Source organism: Equus quagga, chromosome 4 (genome assembly GCF_021613505.1).
Source record: "Equus quagga isolate Etosha38 chromosome 4, UCLA_HA_Equagga_1.0, whole genome shotgun sequence".
Classification (NCBI taxonomy): domain Eukaryota; kingdom Metazoa; phylum Chordata; class Mammalia; order Perissodactyla; family Equidae; genus Equus; species Equus quagga.
Window position 1 is genome coordinate 133,487,919 of NC_060270.1, and position 15,632 is coordinate 133,503,550.

Consider the following 15,632-nt stretch of genomic DNA (forward strand, 5'->3'; position numbering starts at 1 on the left):
TCTGAAACTCCTCCTGCCAAGCCCTAGCTCTATAAACCCTCCTGCTTTCCTCTCTTGTTAAGGCAGATTTGAGAGAATCTATCCTCCCACCTTCTCATTTTGGCCAATTCAAATGAAACTTTCTCTATCTCCAACCACCAGTGTCTCAGTGTTTGGCTTACTGTGTATTGGGCACACGAATTTGACATTAAGAGATTTGGTATCAGAAGGTTTTCATGTATATCTTAATCCTAGTTGGCACTCCAAATACTCTAACTGGGCCAAGCTAGAGTCCTATACCCTAATGAGGTTGCTAATCTGTTCTCCACCAATGATATTCAGCTGTAGGAAAGGCTGCTTCATAGTTAAAGCTTTCTTAGCATAAAGTACTAAGAATAAAATAAAAACAAAAGCAGCAGCAAACAGCAACCAATTTACAGGGGTGTTGCAAACTGTCCTAAGCCAATGTGTGGTGTAGGACTATGAGGTTCTTTTTGATAGATAACAGCTACAGTAGTTAGGGGTGGACAAAGGTTAGCATTTCCACTACAATCCCCATGCAGGTTACAGTGCAAGTAAGACTTGACCACATTCCATCACACACAGAGGCAAGTTTTAGATAAACATTTATTAGACAACTTGTTCTGTAAAGTTGATGAAGTTGCAAGTGATCAGCAAAGAAATGCTTTGTGCGCACACTGCATGAGAGGTTTACTCAAGGCAGATAGAGCAATATTCTAGGAGCAAGATTCAGTTAACTCTTCCCCAGATTCCTCCAAACATGCGACTGGACACAGGATTGTTTAGATCAGACTTTGATGCCATCTTGGAGGGTGGAAGCGAAGGGTCTCTTAGGTTCCTACATCCTTTTCACATAAGGGTGGAAGTATCTCTGTAATATTTTCTAACCAATTCATGTAGCTTGAATATCCCTAATTGTTCCAATGACATTCCATTTTTAACATCTATTATAGTAAATAATAAGCCATTATTTTCACTTTTGAAAACTCATCTCTAACATTCATTATGTTAATTAGTAAAGCCTCTGGTTATGACCAGAGATAAAAGATTTGAAGCATTTTTAGTGGCCACTAATAGTGTGGCCTTTCTGATTAAGAGTTAGCTAGCCATCCAAGGGGTGTGAGTCCCTGATTAAGGTAACTGAAACACTTTAGTGTAGCTTAAGTTTATTCACATGTTCATAATGTTGGAGCATTTGGGAGTAAATTACAGACATTGTGAAATGGAGTGTAAACAAAAAGGAAAAAGTGCATCACAGTGAATATCTGATTTATACTTTTGTGCAAATGCATAGGTCCTATTTGCTTTTGTATTATATTTTTATATTGAAACATTTTCTCAGCACGTGAAAGAGATATTGTTCAACAGCTTTACCCAGTAAGGACCCTGTGTGTCTCAGGATGATTAAGTCCGTTAAATCAATAAACATTTATTGAGTACCTACTGTGTGTGGGGGATACAAAGATGAATCTTGTATTAAGAACAACCCATCTTCCTAATGAGATTGACATGATCAGTAAAGTTGGAGCTCAGAAGAGGTCTAATCTTCAAATAATCTGCTAACTTTACATGATTAAAGCCAATCTCAAGGATCATCCAGTAAAAGAAGTAATGGCGGTGTCAACAATGCAAAATAAACTGGCAGGATTTGTATGTAAACAGCCTGATTTTCCAGAAAGCCAGGAAGTCCAAATCTTACTTTTGCCTGTATTTAAATGGGAAATGAGTTCAGGAGGGATTTCAAGAGTTATGTGTGAAAGAAAGAGGAGAAATAGTCAGAAGACATTCTTTCCAGGAACTCTGTGGATAAAGGGAAGTTTTTGCTTAAACTCAAAATTTTACTTTCCAGAAGGAGATTAAAGGAAGAAAACAATTCCCCTTGACAGCAGGATACGAAGCGCCCAAGTGGAGTGGTTCTGAGATTTAAGCTGAAGAAGATGGAGCATCTTTCTTAACAGCATGTGCTCCTTTCACAGAAGTGGCTGGCAAATGCTCAGGGAGGATTTCAGACAGCCTAATGATGATTTCCAGCCCAGAAGCATTCCCCTCCGTGAGGCACTGACACGCTGTTTGTGTCTGAGAAGGTGGTGGTTTCCCCTCCATCTTGAGCTCCAACTTGTGCGGCTGCAGGGCCTTGGTGGTGGGGAGGCTGGGAGCATTGAGGAGTCATTCTTTTGCCAGTGACACTTGCTGAGGTATTTTAGTTGCTGTGATTTCTAGAATCAGCATAAGATTTTTCCAGGGACAATGGGAGAAATGGCTAAATTAGCACCAAAGAATACAGCAGCCAGTTGCTACAGCTGAGGAACCTGGGAGGCATAGGTCTGTGCTGCTTGTGGTCCTACCATGCTGTGACTTGGAGAGGGTGAAACCTTCCTTTGTGCTAAGCATTTCATCCTTGAGGCAAGAACTATGCTTCTCTGTACCTTAACTTCCTCTGTATCTTGCTCAGTAGCAGTACGTTTCCAGCATTAAGATACATTATTGTGCCTGCTCATCAGTGATGGAGATGAGTGGTTTGTTCCATACCTGTTTCTTATGTAGTGATAATTTTTTTACCGTTTCCAGAAATGACTGATTTGGTGTCTCGAATGAAGTATTTTTAAGAACTGAGAAATAATATAAATTGTTTCTAGCTTTTTTGCCATTAGTTTCTAGGCAGCATGAATATTCCGTACTGGTTAAGATCACAGGCTTTGGACTCCTCCTTGGATTCAAACAGTGGGTCAGTTACTAACTATAAACCTGGGCAAGTTTCTTAGTGTTCCCTAAGTCTCAATTTCCTCATTTATAAAACAGGGACGCTGATAGTACCTACCTTTTAGGGTTGCTGTGAGGAGTAAATGAAATAATGTATGCAGTGCATTCAGAGTATCTGGCACATCGTTAGCACTCAAAACATATTAGCATGATCATCATGATCATTGTCATCGTCATTATCATCGCAAGCTGCAGCAGCTTAGAGGTCAAGATGGGAAAAGTGTAGGCTTTTAGAGAAGGCCAATTCAAACTGCATACCAAACACTCCTCAGAAATTAGAGTGAAAGGAAAAATCAAGGATGAACTCTGATACCCAGAGCCCAGGAAAATAATCTACACTGAAAAGTTATCACTGAACAAACCCCGCACTAAAGAAGATATACAGATGACAAATAAGCATGTGGAAATATGCTCAAAGTCATTTGTCCTAAAGGAATTGCAAATTGAAACAACAGTGTGATACCACTACATATCCTTTAGAGTGGCAAAAAAACTGACAATACTAATCGCTGGCAAGGAGGCAGAGCAACTGGAACTCTCCTTCATTGCTGGTGGGAGACAGTCTGGCAGTTTCTTACAAAGCTAAAAATAGTCTTACCATACAATCCAGCACTTGCTCTCTTAGGCATTTACCAGACTGCTTTGAAAACTTGTGTCCACGTAAAAACCTACATGTGAATGTTTATGGAAGCTTTATTAATAATCACCAAAAACTGGAATCAACCAAGATGTCCTTCAATAGATGGATGGATAAAAAACTGTGGTATATCCATAGAATGAAATATTATTCAGCGATCAAAAGAAATGAGCTATCAAGCCACAAAAAGACATGGATGGATTTAAATGCATATTGCTAAGTGAAAGGCTATATACTGTATGATTCCAACTATACGACATTCTGGAAAAGGTAAAACTATAGTGACAGTAAAACTATCAGTGGTTGTTAGAGGGGAGAGGAGATAGGATTCAATAGGAGAAGCACAGGGGATTTTTTAGACTGGGGAAACTATTTTGAATGGTACTATAATTGTGGATACATGGTACCATGCATTTGTTAAAACCTATAGAACTTTATAGCACCAAGAGTAAACCTTATTATATGAAAATCAAAAAAATCACTTAGGAGGTCAGGGGATTCTAGGATTAAATGCAGAATCTGACAAAACAATCTAACTGTCTTACAAATATATGAAACAACTTCACTGAAGAGAGTGATAGAAAAAGGAGCTGACCTAAGTAATTTTAGAAATAAGTGTAAGACGAAAGGCAAAAGAAACTGTACATGAGCACTGTAATCTAGTTAAAAAGTTATTTTCCATGGGGACGTGGGTTAACAATTCTGGAATTAAATGAGTGGTGGATGGTTGGAGCCAGGTTTCTCACTTTTGGAGTGGGAGTTTACAAATAAACCAGGAGAAGAGACTAGAATAATCCATATGGTAATGGATTAGAGTTGGAGACATCAGTATGAACTCATATTTAGCTTAGTATAGATAAAAGTGGATACATATAGAGATATTTATAGGTATGTGTATATACATGAGTTAGTATACACTCATGTATCTCCTTGCTCTGACAGCTGAGAGCACTTATAAACAATGACACACCAGTAGCAAATGAGCACACCTAATGCCCAGATCTTGATCTTAATACCATTCTCCAACAAAAGGAACCAGGGCTTCTTAGAGAAATGGATGATTCTACAACTGGACAGGAAATATACAAGATGAGCCCATAGCATTTTGTACTGCTGGAAAGTAAGGAAGTGCTCAAAACTAAACCAAAACAACAATAACAACACTCCCCCCAAACCCCCACAAAAACAACAGCATCAAAAAACAAACCCACAATGATGGGTTATATCAAAGGGACACAGGAGCCAACTGAAAGACTCCCACCGGTCAAAACTGGAACTATTTGAGCAACAAAATAAAATAGTGTTGGATTATAATATAAAATATAAAATAAATATCCATGGGTCCATACTGGTACAAGAGTAGAGTACAGAAAGGAGGGATGAATAACTTTATAGTGGAGATACCTGACAAACATCAGCCATGAGGTCAAGGTCAACATCAACAGTGATAAGTGATTTGATAATATATATTATTGATATGATGTGATAAAAATGGTACTTTACTTTTTTGTAATCTTCCTCTTCAGAACTGATAACCCCAGTCTGATCATGAGAAAAACATCAGACAAAGCACAATTGAGGGATAATCTACAGAATACTTGACTAGTAGTCCTTAAGACTATCAAGGCCATCAGAAACAAGGGAAGTCTGAGAAACAATCACAGCCAGGAGGAGCCTAAGGAGACATGATAATTAAATGCAATGTAGTATCCTAGACAGGTTCCTGGAACAGAAAAAAGGTACTAGGTAAAGACTAAGGAAATGTGAGTAAAGTATGGACTTTGGTTAATAATAATGTTATCAGTATGGTTCATTAACCATAAAAAATGTATCATTCTAAAGTAAAATTATAGGGGAAGTTGAGTGTGAGGTATGTGGGAACTCTTTGTACTATCTTCATAATTTTTCTATAACTCTAAAATAGTTCTAAAAATTAAAATTTATAAAAAATAATAATGGTTTAGTTAAAGGATAATTTTAAAAAGGTAAAATCACGACTCATACAGAAATAAAAATTATTATAGTCTTAAAGCTTTTGTTTACCTAATAATGAAGGAACCAGGAAGATGTTATAACCCTTTAAAGAAGGGTCTAAAGATTAGACATATTTATAGATCAAGAATATTGAAGTAAATGTGCAAATAGAAGCAAAACTCACTTCTTTCTCCTTGAGGGAGGCAAATCAATTTAACCTCTACTGGACAAGACAGAGTTTGTGTGTCTATAGACAAGAATCATTTTGCATTGCAATCAGTTATCCAGAGATTTGTAAAATATTTATGGAGTTGTAAAATAATACCCATAGATTCAGAATTGGATAACCCAGAGGGATGTTTTCTAGATAGTGCATAATTTTCCACTGAAGCATTTTTCTTCCCTACAGCATATTCCCATTTACTGTAATGATATTTCAACATAACTGAAAAATATTGAGGTCCTTCTTGGAAGCTCCACCTTCTTGCCAATTCTAATGTTGTTCCCTTTGTCTTTGGAACCCCCATTCATTGACTTCCTTTATGGTTGTCATTAGTTCTCTTCCAAAATATTTTGGCTCCCTGCCTTCCTGGCACAGGATAAGATTGCATTTCCCATCTGCTTTGAAGTTTGGCATAGCCATGTGACTTATGATGACCAATGAAATAAGAGAGGAAATGACTATGTTCATTCTAGAAGGAAGTTTTAAGAGCTGTTTGAGATTTGTCACGCTTCCGTTTCCTGCCTTCATAAGGAAATATGTGTTTTCCTTCTGTATACCTTCCTACACCTCCTTCTTTGACTACGAAGAACAGAGCCTCCCTGACAACCTGTGTTGAACTTGTAGCAGGAATGAGAAATAGACTTTTGTTGGGTTAAGTCACTGGAAGAAAAAGTACAAGTTCTTAAGTCACATTGCTTAGGTTTGAATCTTGGCTACACCATTTACTAGTTTTGTGATCTTAGACAAACCCCTTAACCTTTGATTTCCAAATATGTAAAATGAGGATGATAATAATGCCTATGTCTTAAGATGGTTGTGATGATTAAATAAGATAATACATGCCATCCCTTGACACAAAGTTAATAACAACTGGGTCCTTGTTTATTCTTTGGTGTTTTTGCTTCTATAAGTCAAAATATATCTGTGGTGCCACAAATTATGCATTTGAATATAATATATTAAGCACAATCCTGTTCAGAATCGTACAGCTATTCCTACAGGGTTTCACAGGGACAGCTGTTCCACAGACTGTCTCAGAATGCTCCCTGGCAGGCTCAATTGTATCGTCTTTCTCTCCAGTGCTTTTGATGTTGAGTGGTTTGTGAAACATGAGGAAACTGGATACCACAATGTAGTATGAGATGCTACATTAGCGACAGCCCCAGGACAGAGTGCCTGAGGAAGACTGAGATTTCTTTCTTGGAATTGGAAATTGTTACTATTTTTCTAGCTCCTGAAATGGTATCCTCATATTTTTTTTTTATTATTAACCAAATCACTGCTTCATTTTATTGTAACATTTCTGCTAAGTGGAACAATTAAAATTAATGAAATGATTGCAAAATAGAGCAAGTGTACAATAAAATGTGCAAAAAATACCTAAAGTTGGTCACATAGGTTAATGGGTACTCAAATTGTGGTGTATATGTATTAGGGACAGTGTCTAGTGTGAAAAGATACACCTGCTATCATCTTGTGCCTAGAAGAAGTCTAGAAGAATATATATATAACTAAGAAAGAAATGAGTTGGCATGTTTTCTGTAAATTTGTTGCAGCTGTTTTCTAAAAGTGGACAAATATCCAGCATTATTTGCAAGCCAATTTAATATTCATTGCAAACAAAGGCACACAAGCCCTTCATACTTTGATTTATGAGCAGTTTAATTCCCCAGCTCAATGAAAAAGGATATAGAGGTGAAATTGAAGGTATTTTATGCCTTTACCATCTAGTGGTTATATTTCTTCTGAAAAGTTGGTTTATATTGAATGATAGCAAGTATCTTTTTCCATTTAGGCTACTATAACAGAATATCATAGACTGGGTAGCTTACAAACAATAAAAATTTACTTCTCAGAGTTCTGGAAGCTGGAAGTCCAAGATCAGGGCGCCAGCAGATTTTATGTCTGGTGAGGGCCCACTTCCTGGTTCACAGATGGCTGTCTTCTTGCTAAACCTCACACGGTGAAAGGGTTGAGGGAGCGATTTGGGGCCTCTTTTATAAGGGCACCAATCCCGTTCTTGAGGGATCTGCCAAAGGCCTCTCAGAGGACCCCCCTACAAATACCGTCACATTGGGACACAAATATTTAGTCTATATCAGTAAGCCACTCAGGTTATGTTAGGCATCTATCATTTGCTGAGTGTTACTTACAATGGCATGGAACCTATGAAACAGGTAAATAAAAGGCACCTTTATTAATTGGGGTCCTTTTCAAAATTTGGGGGTGAAAAGCTGTTAGATATGATAAAAATGTATGCCTTGATTATAAATACTGGCATGCAGAAAATGTACTCACATTTACTTCTGACAGATGGAAGCTTCTACTAAAGGGAATGTAATTTAATTAAACAGACAAAAGTTGAAAATAAAAGAAATAAAAATTTACTAAATAAATAAGCATTCCTTTAGCTCACTCTTGGAGAAATGTACCTGTACTAGCCCACCAAGATATCTCTGTTTTTGTCACTTAATTTCTATGCATGCTCCACTCTTGTCTCTACTTCTTTACCTTTGATCACACTATCTCGCCACATGAAATGCACTTCTTGGGCTTAAGGGCCAATAGAAATTGTACATCTTTTCCAAAGTATCAGCTACCTTCTCTGTCCCACACTGATCTTTCTCAGAATTTCTACAAATCTTGTCGTTGGTATCTTATAATCTAACAGTTAGGCGATCTTGTGTTATTATTTCTATATTTCATGTTTCTGTATTTTTTCTGCTTTGCATTTGGGCTGTGTTATTTAAGGAAAGCACCCTATCTACAGAATTTTGGGTACTGATGGAGATAGTAAGTGCAGGCTGATGGATGAATTCTTAATTGCTGGGGAACTGAAGGCAGTTATATTACAATATACAAACATCTTTTCAGATAAACCTTCCATTGGCATTGACAATGGAGGAAACTGATAGATTTGAGTTAATTTGAGTTGTGGCAAATTTTAATAACAACAATAATAATAGTAGGAGCTAAAATGTGTATAGCGCATTATATGAAGAATTTTACATGCACCATTCTGCTCACTCCTCACAACAACCCCATGAGCAAGACCATTCTCGCCGACACTTTACAGACGAGGAAACTGAAGCACAGAGGGCTTAAGCTGTTTACTGAAGGTCCCACAGAGCTGGGACTGGCTCCAGAGCTGCACTCCCTCTCAGCTTGGGGCAGGCAGCAGCTTGGTTAAACATCCTTCTCGTTCTGTGGGTCATAAGTAGAAAAGTATTCATTATATTCTGAGGACTTAAGCGGTTGGCTGAAAATTCTGAGCACTTACAGATTAAAAGATGAGGGTTTCCATAATAATTGGGGATGATCTAGAACCGAATGTAGCATAAAGTGACAAGAACACAGATTTCTAGCTCTGGTTTTCCTACCAATTTGTTGGTCAAATTAAGGCAGGAGACCATATTGTGGTATAGTGTAAAATGTATGTTTTTGAGATGGAAAAAGTGGCTTATAATTCAAAAGATTAAGAATGCCTCTTGACTTTTCTTGATGCTCTTTTGTGAACAGTGATATAATTCTTAATAATCTCCAATTTATGAATGTACTGCCTAGGAAATTATCAATAATACATGCAGTTTCCCAAATTGAAAACATTTAAGTATTGAGAAAAAAAAATCTGTGTTTATTTGGGTGATAAAGTAAAAAATATAAACTCTTCATAGATGCATAGGATTTGTATTAGGAAGTATTAAAAATCAGTTAGCTAAAAAAATCAGCTTGAGGGGCTGGCCCGGTAGCGTAGTGGTTAAGTGCACATGGTCCACTTCGGCAGCCTGGGGTTTGCCGGTTCAGATCCCGTGTGCGGACATGGCACAGCTGGGCAAGCTACGCTGTGGTAGGCGTCACACATATAAAGTAGAGGAAGATGGGCACAGATGTTAGCTCAGGGCCAGTCTTCCTCAGGAAAAAGAGAAGGATTGACAGCAGATGTTAGCTCAGGGCTAATCTTCTTCTTCAAAAAAAAATCAGCTTGAATTTTGGGTGGGGTGGCTCAGTTCTAGCCAGTCGATTACTTAATTAGTCATCCATGTTCAGCTTCTGGGAAGAAATTTATTCCCAAGTGAATACAGCAGATTCTTGGCTTTCCCAGATTTAACATTTTTAGTTTCCAGTACTTGGCAATGAACCTTAAGCTCTGCAATGCAGTGATTTATAATTCTGTCAAATAGTAAATATGACATTGAGAATGCAAGGCTGGTTTGTTGGAGCCACTCACAGCCAAGGAGAAAGTATGTACTCACATCTTCTCAATGTGTGTTTTACAGAGGAGATCATATACTATGCTAGTATTTACAAAAACCCAGGGACATCCATCACAAATGCTAATGGTCTATTAGTTGTATGTAAATTAATATTTTTTCCATTTACTCATTTACTCACTCACTCACTCACTCAGTGAGACCGCCTCTGTGCCTCCCTCCAAACTCTTCCCACACCTTTGTCATTGGCCTTCTCTCATTTTGATCTCTCTTCTCACCGTTGGCGTGATTTTTCTGCTCAGTTTTAAATGCCCTCAAATATAATATTTAAGGTCACTTCTTTCTTAGCACACCCATCTTCTTTTCTCCTGTATTCCAAAAACATTCTGAATCAACTTTAATCTTGTTTTGAAGGTCATCTTTCATTGTACTCCAACTATCTGTCTGCCTGTTATGGCTTTTCGTCCCTCTTTGAGGGGCCTTGTTTTCTCTCTCATCTTTATGAATCCTTACTTTGTGCTCTACAACGTGCATGAGCTTCCTGCTCACAGCATGTCGGCAAATAACTCGTCAAATTTCAGTGGGCTTTTTGTGATTCCTTTTAACCTCTAAAGAGTATATGGAGTAGACTCAATATCTGCTCCAGGACGGCAATGCTACAAAGCCCCAAACCAGCCCTGTGAGAGAGGTGGGAGTTGCCCTCAGATCCTGCACTGGAAACTCAGGAATGAGTAGTGATGTCTGAACAGAGGATATCAGAAAGTCGCAAGCATGGGCTGAAGCCACCTCTGGCTTTTCCACTGCTCTTATACTTCCCTAAGCAGAAAAACAATTTCTGTTCCCTGATGCCAGTCTCTTCTTCTAGAGCCTTTCCATGTTAACATTCTACATCTCTGTGCAATGTTTCCCAAATGTCAGCCATTCACGGCTGTTCACCATCACATTTTTTGTTTTGTTGCTTATAACAAAAAATAATTTTGACTTATTATGATTTAAACTCAAATTGTAATATACTTGATACTTAAAAAAATCTCTCTTTAACTTTAATATATTTATATGAAGTTTCTATTTTTAATCATTACCATAAATTAAAGAAGCCCACTGTCAATTGCTATAAACATAAATATGATGAAAAGAAAACAGTCTTTTAATATTTTCTACTGTTAACCTGGGCATTTGCTGAACCTGAGCCTATTCTTTTTTTCTTGAAAAGGGAAAGAAGGAAGTGTTCTGGTTGCTGCAAAACAAACCACCCAAAATTTAGCGGCTTAAAATAACGTTTTATCACTATCTCTCATGGTTTTGTGGGTTGACTTGGGTCCTCTGGCAGTTCTCATGTGGGTCTCCTACAGTTTCAGTCAGCAGCTGGGGCAGGAGTCGTCTGAGGGCTCGATTGGGCTGGACGTCATGATGGCTCTCCCTTGGTAGGCAGTGGATGCTGCTGTCCGCTGGGACTTCTCCAGCGACTGTTTGCTGTAGTGCTCATTGCTTCTTCATGTGACTTGTCTTTCTCACACATGACAGCTGGGTTCCAAGAGTAAGTGTTTAAGGAGATCTGGATGGGCACCATGGGGCTTCTTATGACCTAGCCTCTGAAGTCCCATAACATCTTAATCACTTTCTATTGGTTAAGAAGTCACTAAGGCCAGTTCAGATTCAAGCAGAAGAATGGCAAAGGGTTTGTGGTCATCTTTAATCAACCACAGCTATACTTAGAGTGGTGTTAAACACTAGTGCCAAACTTAGATGTTCTCCATGATGTAATCAGAAGGATTGAAAGAGAACTGAAAGGGGAATGGCTTTCTCACATGTAATTCCATGTTATTTAATTCTGCCTCCATTCATTACTTGAACTCAGCTCGGTGCTGCCAATGGCAGTGAGCCCCTCCTTAGTGTATTCACCCTCTTCTGTGTGCCTCTTGCCTTTGAGATTTGAAGGGTTAGTTTGGCTGGTATATTCTCATGTTCTCATTCTGAGGGTTACCTTCTGCCTTTTGCTTAGTGCTAGTCATACAAAAAAGAAAGGTAGAAAGCCAAAAGAAGCATTGTAAACAAAATTAGCTCTTTCAAATATTGTATAAGGTATTGTATAAGTCAACTTTGAGGACATCTTTACAAAAATTCTGGAGAAATGGCTACACTGCATTCCAGATTAAGAAACTTCTCTGGCTCATTTGGAAAGACTATTTGGGAGGAGGGATTCTCAGTAGACATCTTTCTTCAGGGCTCAGATTTCTGATTCAAATGTGCGTGGGTAACATATTAGTATTTTCCCCAAGGGTTAGATGGTGTGGTTCTGTTTCTAAGATGAAATAATTCGATTATCAACATCCATGTGTATTATGGAAAATTTTAAGGTTATGTGGTTTGTCTGGAATAATCCAGATACTTATAATTAGCGTTAGTGAAGTTGTGGCAAGCTCATGTGAAAATTGATAAACAAATAGGTGTAGTTTTTTCCTCTCTTAGGGAAAGCACAAAGAAGGACCTATTTTTTGAGAAATGCACAAACTATTAAGCTTAAATTTGGAACCAAAGGTCATCTTAATTGATATTTGATGGTATGAAAATTTGTTTGAATTGGTATACTGCTTTAGATCTGCATGTAGTTATTATGTGCATATATTTCAAGTAAAGGTATAAGGTTTCAGAACCTTTCTTTCATACAAGTGTCAATTTTTCCTTTAGCATTGCTCAATACATTCTGTTGTGGATAAACATACAGAATGATATATTAGCTCTTCATTTTGGACAAGCAATTTTTGCTAATTTACATTATCACTTAACATAAATGGCTTAAGTGTCAAGGGTAAATCTCCTCGGCTCTGTGCTCAGTGGCATTAAACAAGCAAATGTTGCTATCTGGTAGTGAGTCCTAATAGTGAAGAGCTGTTAGGAGCTTCTAGGCGGTTACTGACAGAAAACTTTTCCCTTGAGCCCATTAGATTTTTTAAAGAAGAAGATAGCTACTAGCCAATGTGTGGAATATATTTTGGATACATATTCAAGATGTTCTGAGTGGAATCCATGCTACCATTATTGTCACCGGTACAGTTTTTAGTTGTGAAGTTTCCTAAAATGGCTTATTTTTTGAAAGTGTGGTTAAACACTCTTAGGAACCTGTTTCTCTCTCTCTCTCTCTCTTAAATTACACTAGATCCCACAATTTAAAAAATACTTATGAGAATAATAATGATGAAATGTTAATGATGGAAATGTATCTTCGAACTTTCTTTTGTGTGTGTGTTAAATCACTGACGAGTCACCGTCTCTACTTTTGCTTAATTTCAAGATTAAATTCAGTGAGAAATATGATATTTATAAAGAGTTGTTAATAACTTAGATGTTGCAGCTGTAAATGAAATAACAGTTTCCACAATTAAGTACACATTTGGGCACAATATAAAAATAAATATACCTACAAAACTATCCGGGAAAATATACCAGCATGTCAATAATCATTGTCTTACTATGTTTGGGGGATATTTTTGCCCTTTGGTGGTTATTTTCTTTAATTTTAACTTTTCTAGGATGAGAACATTTTGGCATGGGCATGTCAAATAACTAAACGAGATCCTGTAGTTGCTAATGTTTATGCTTCAGCTGAATCCTTAGCTTTTAAATTATGTTCATGAATAAATAGTAACGAAAAAGTTTCTAGGTCAGCCATTTTCTAGCTTCATTTGTGCCATAGTGACATTTATTATACACATCTGCCCCCTTTTACTTGTACACGTTTATTTTAGTGGTCTTATAAACATTCCAGGTGGAAACAGCTCCCGCTTCCAGGTGATGAGACTGTATGTTCCTCTCCCAGTGAATGAAGATGCTCTCCTTCTTTACTCTTTGTTTGGTGGCCAGGAAGTCTCCCATTCTTCACTTGGAAGTGACTGCAGCTTTGTTATTAGCAGACCAGAAGGAGTGGCCTGGCCTGTTTCTGTGGCTCACAGTGACTCACTGGGATCCTCAGCAGAAATTCCTTCCTCCTTCTCTTGTCAGTTTTCAGGAGCTTTAGAAGGTTAGGTAGAAGGGAGATGAGAGATTAAAGGCTATTTTACGGGAATAATTGAAAGCTGGGCATTTTATATATTTTGATTCTAGGGTAGAGGACAGGAAATCTATGCATTGGATTCTGGGTAGGTGTGAGTTCTCACGGATAACCGTGTAAAACAATGTTAGGTAACCAGCAAAGTGAGTGATACATTTGTGCCTCTTCCATCTTTGTTTCTTATTCTTTGACTTGTATCATCTGTCATTCTTTCTCTACTCTATCAGTGTGAGGTTATAGAATAATGGAAAAAAAGAGAAAACAATATGCTTAATTTATTTATTTATTGAGTCATTTATTGAGTCAAACTTACTGCCTAAAGTTGTTCTGTTGCCAGTTTTTTCTCCTGGAATACACAAATATCTCATTGAATGAGAAAGAAGAGGAAGTCATTCTCATGTGGTGAATCTGCATGGAAGAGCGTGCAGTAATTTGTGCAAATGACTACTAGTCACAGAACTTCTGGAGTAAAGAAAAATCCATCACGACTGCTCTGTATAAGTATGAACAACCTAAAAGTAATTGAAATGGTTTGAAGTGGGATATGTGCTGCTTGGGTTCTTGTTACCAGATCATGCTTTTGTAAGAGAAGAGAGTGGCCTTTTAGCATGTCAGACTTAGCACATATCCCAACCTCCCATTTTAAAGAGATCCTTTTGAAAATATCAGTCAAGGAGGACCTTCAGTTACCACATTGCTTCAAGAAACCGTACAATTTTGGTGGTTAGGAACACTGCTCCAACAGATCTGTTCTTCACAAAATGGAATACATGCAAATGATGTGACTGAAGTCAACCTCATGTTTTACACTTGAGCTATTTGGTGCTGTATCTTGAGAGAAAGATGTTTTAGTTCTTTTATATTTGGTGACTTTGGATATGTGAAAATTAAGGGGTTAAAAATCCAATGAAATAACTGGGTCTTTTATTTTTCTTCTTAATAGTTTTTTTTGTAAAGAAATCTCATTTTCCTACTATGCCTTATTCTTTGATACTTTTTATTTCCTCGTAAGCTTAGGAAAAATGATGTATGTTCGTAGGTCTCTAGTTTATCGATTTGTATAAGCAACTGCTTTTTTCAGTGGCCAGGCCTGCTGAGCTGCAGAGTGTGAACACTGGAGGGGCCTCTAATCCAGTAGGTCATCTGCCTCCATCATTTTCAGAGACCATTTTGCAACTGCCAGGATACATCCTGAGGGGCATGTTTGCAGTTTTATTAATTGCATTTGTGGCTCACAGAAGTTCTTACACAAGGAGCAGGATGGGCAAAGTTTTTATTTCCTTCTGGAAAGGGTTTATTTGGTATTGTATCTTCTATCTCCTTTTCTGTAACGATAGTTTACTGAATGATGTAGAATGTTACTCTTTATGATATTCGTGATTCGTTCTGTATCAAAGCTCTGAGTGCCTAGGGGCTGTGGACAGCAGGGTCATGAGGGAGGGGTGGGCGAGGATGGCAGGGAAGGTAAGTGAGGGGTTTGGGCCAAGTCACATTCCGTGTTCCCTCTCTTAAATTTCACATGGAATGAAAATAAGGGCCACCTTGACAGGGAAAGGGAGGTGGGAGGTGTCTCAGAAGGGAAGACAGAGCCTAAGCAGTGTCTATTGCCAGCCACCAAGCCTGGGCTCCCTTTGTTCCTATAAAAAGAGTTTAGGTCAGGCAGGTGGAAGTCATTGTCATCATACACTTCCCTGGTGCCTCACTCCTCTCAGAGCGGCAGTCTGGAACTGGTGCTATAATTTATACGACTCTGAGGATACTTCAGGTTTGTTTTTTTTT

The 15,632-nt window shown here is 38.0% G+C and overlaps 1 protein-coding gene across 2 annotated transcripts in view; it reads left to right on the top strand.

Moving 5' to 3' along the window:
• The window catches only part of PLCL1 (phospholipase C like 1 (inactive)), a 328,751-nt gene that overhangs the window by 114,030 nt on the left and 199,089 nt on the right, over positions 1-15,632 (top strand). The window lies entirely within an intron of this gene.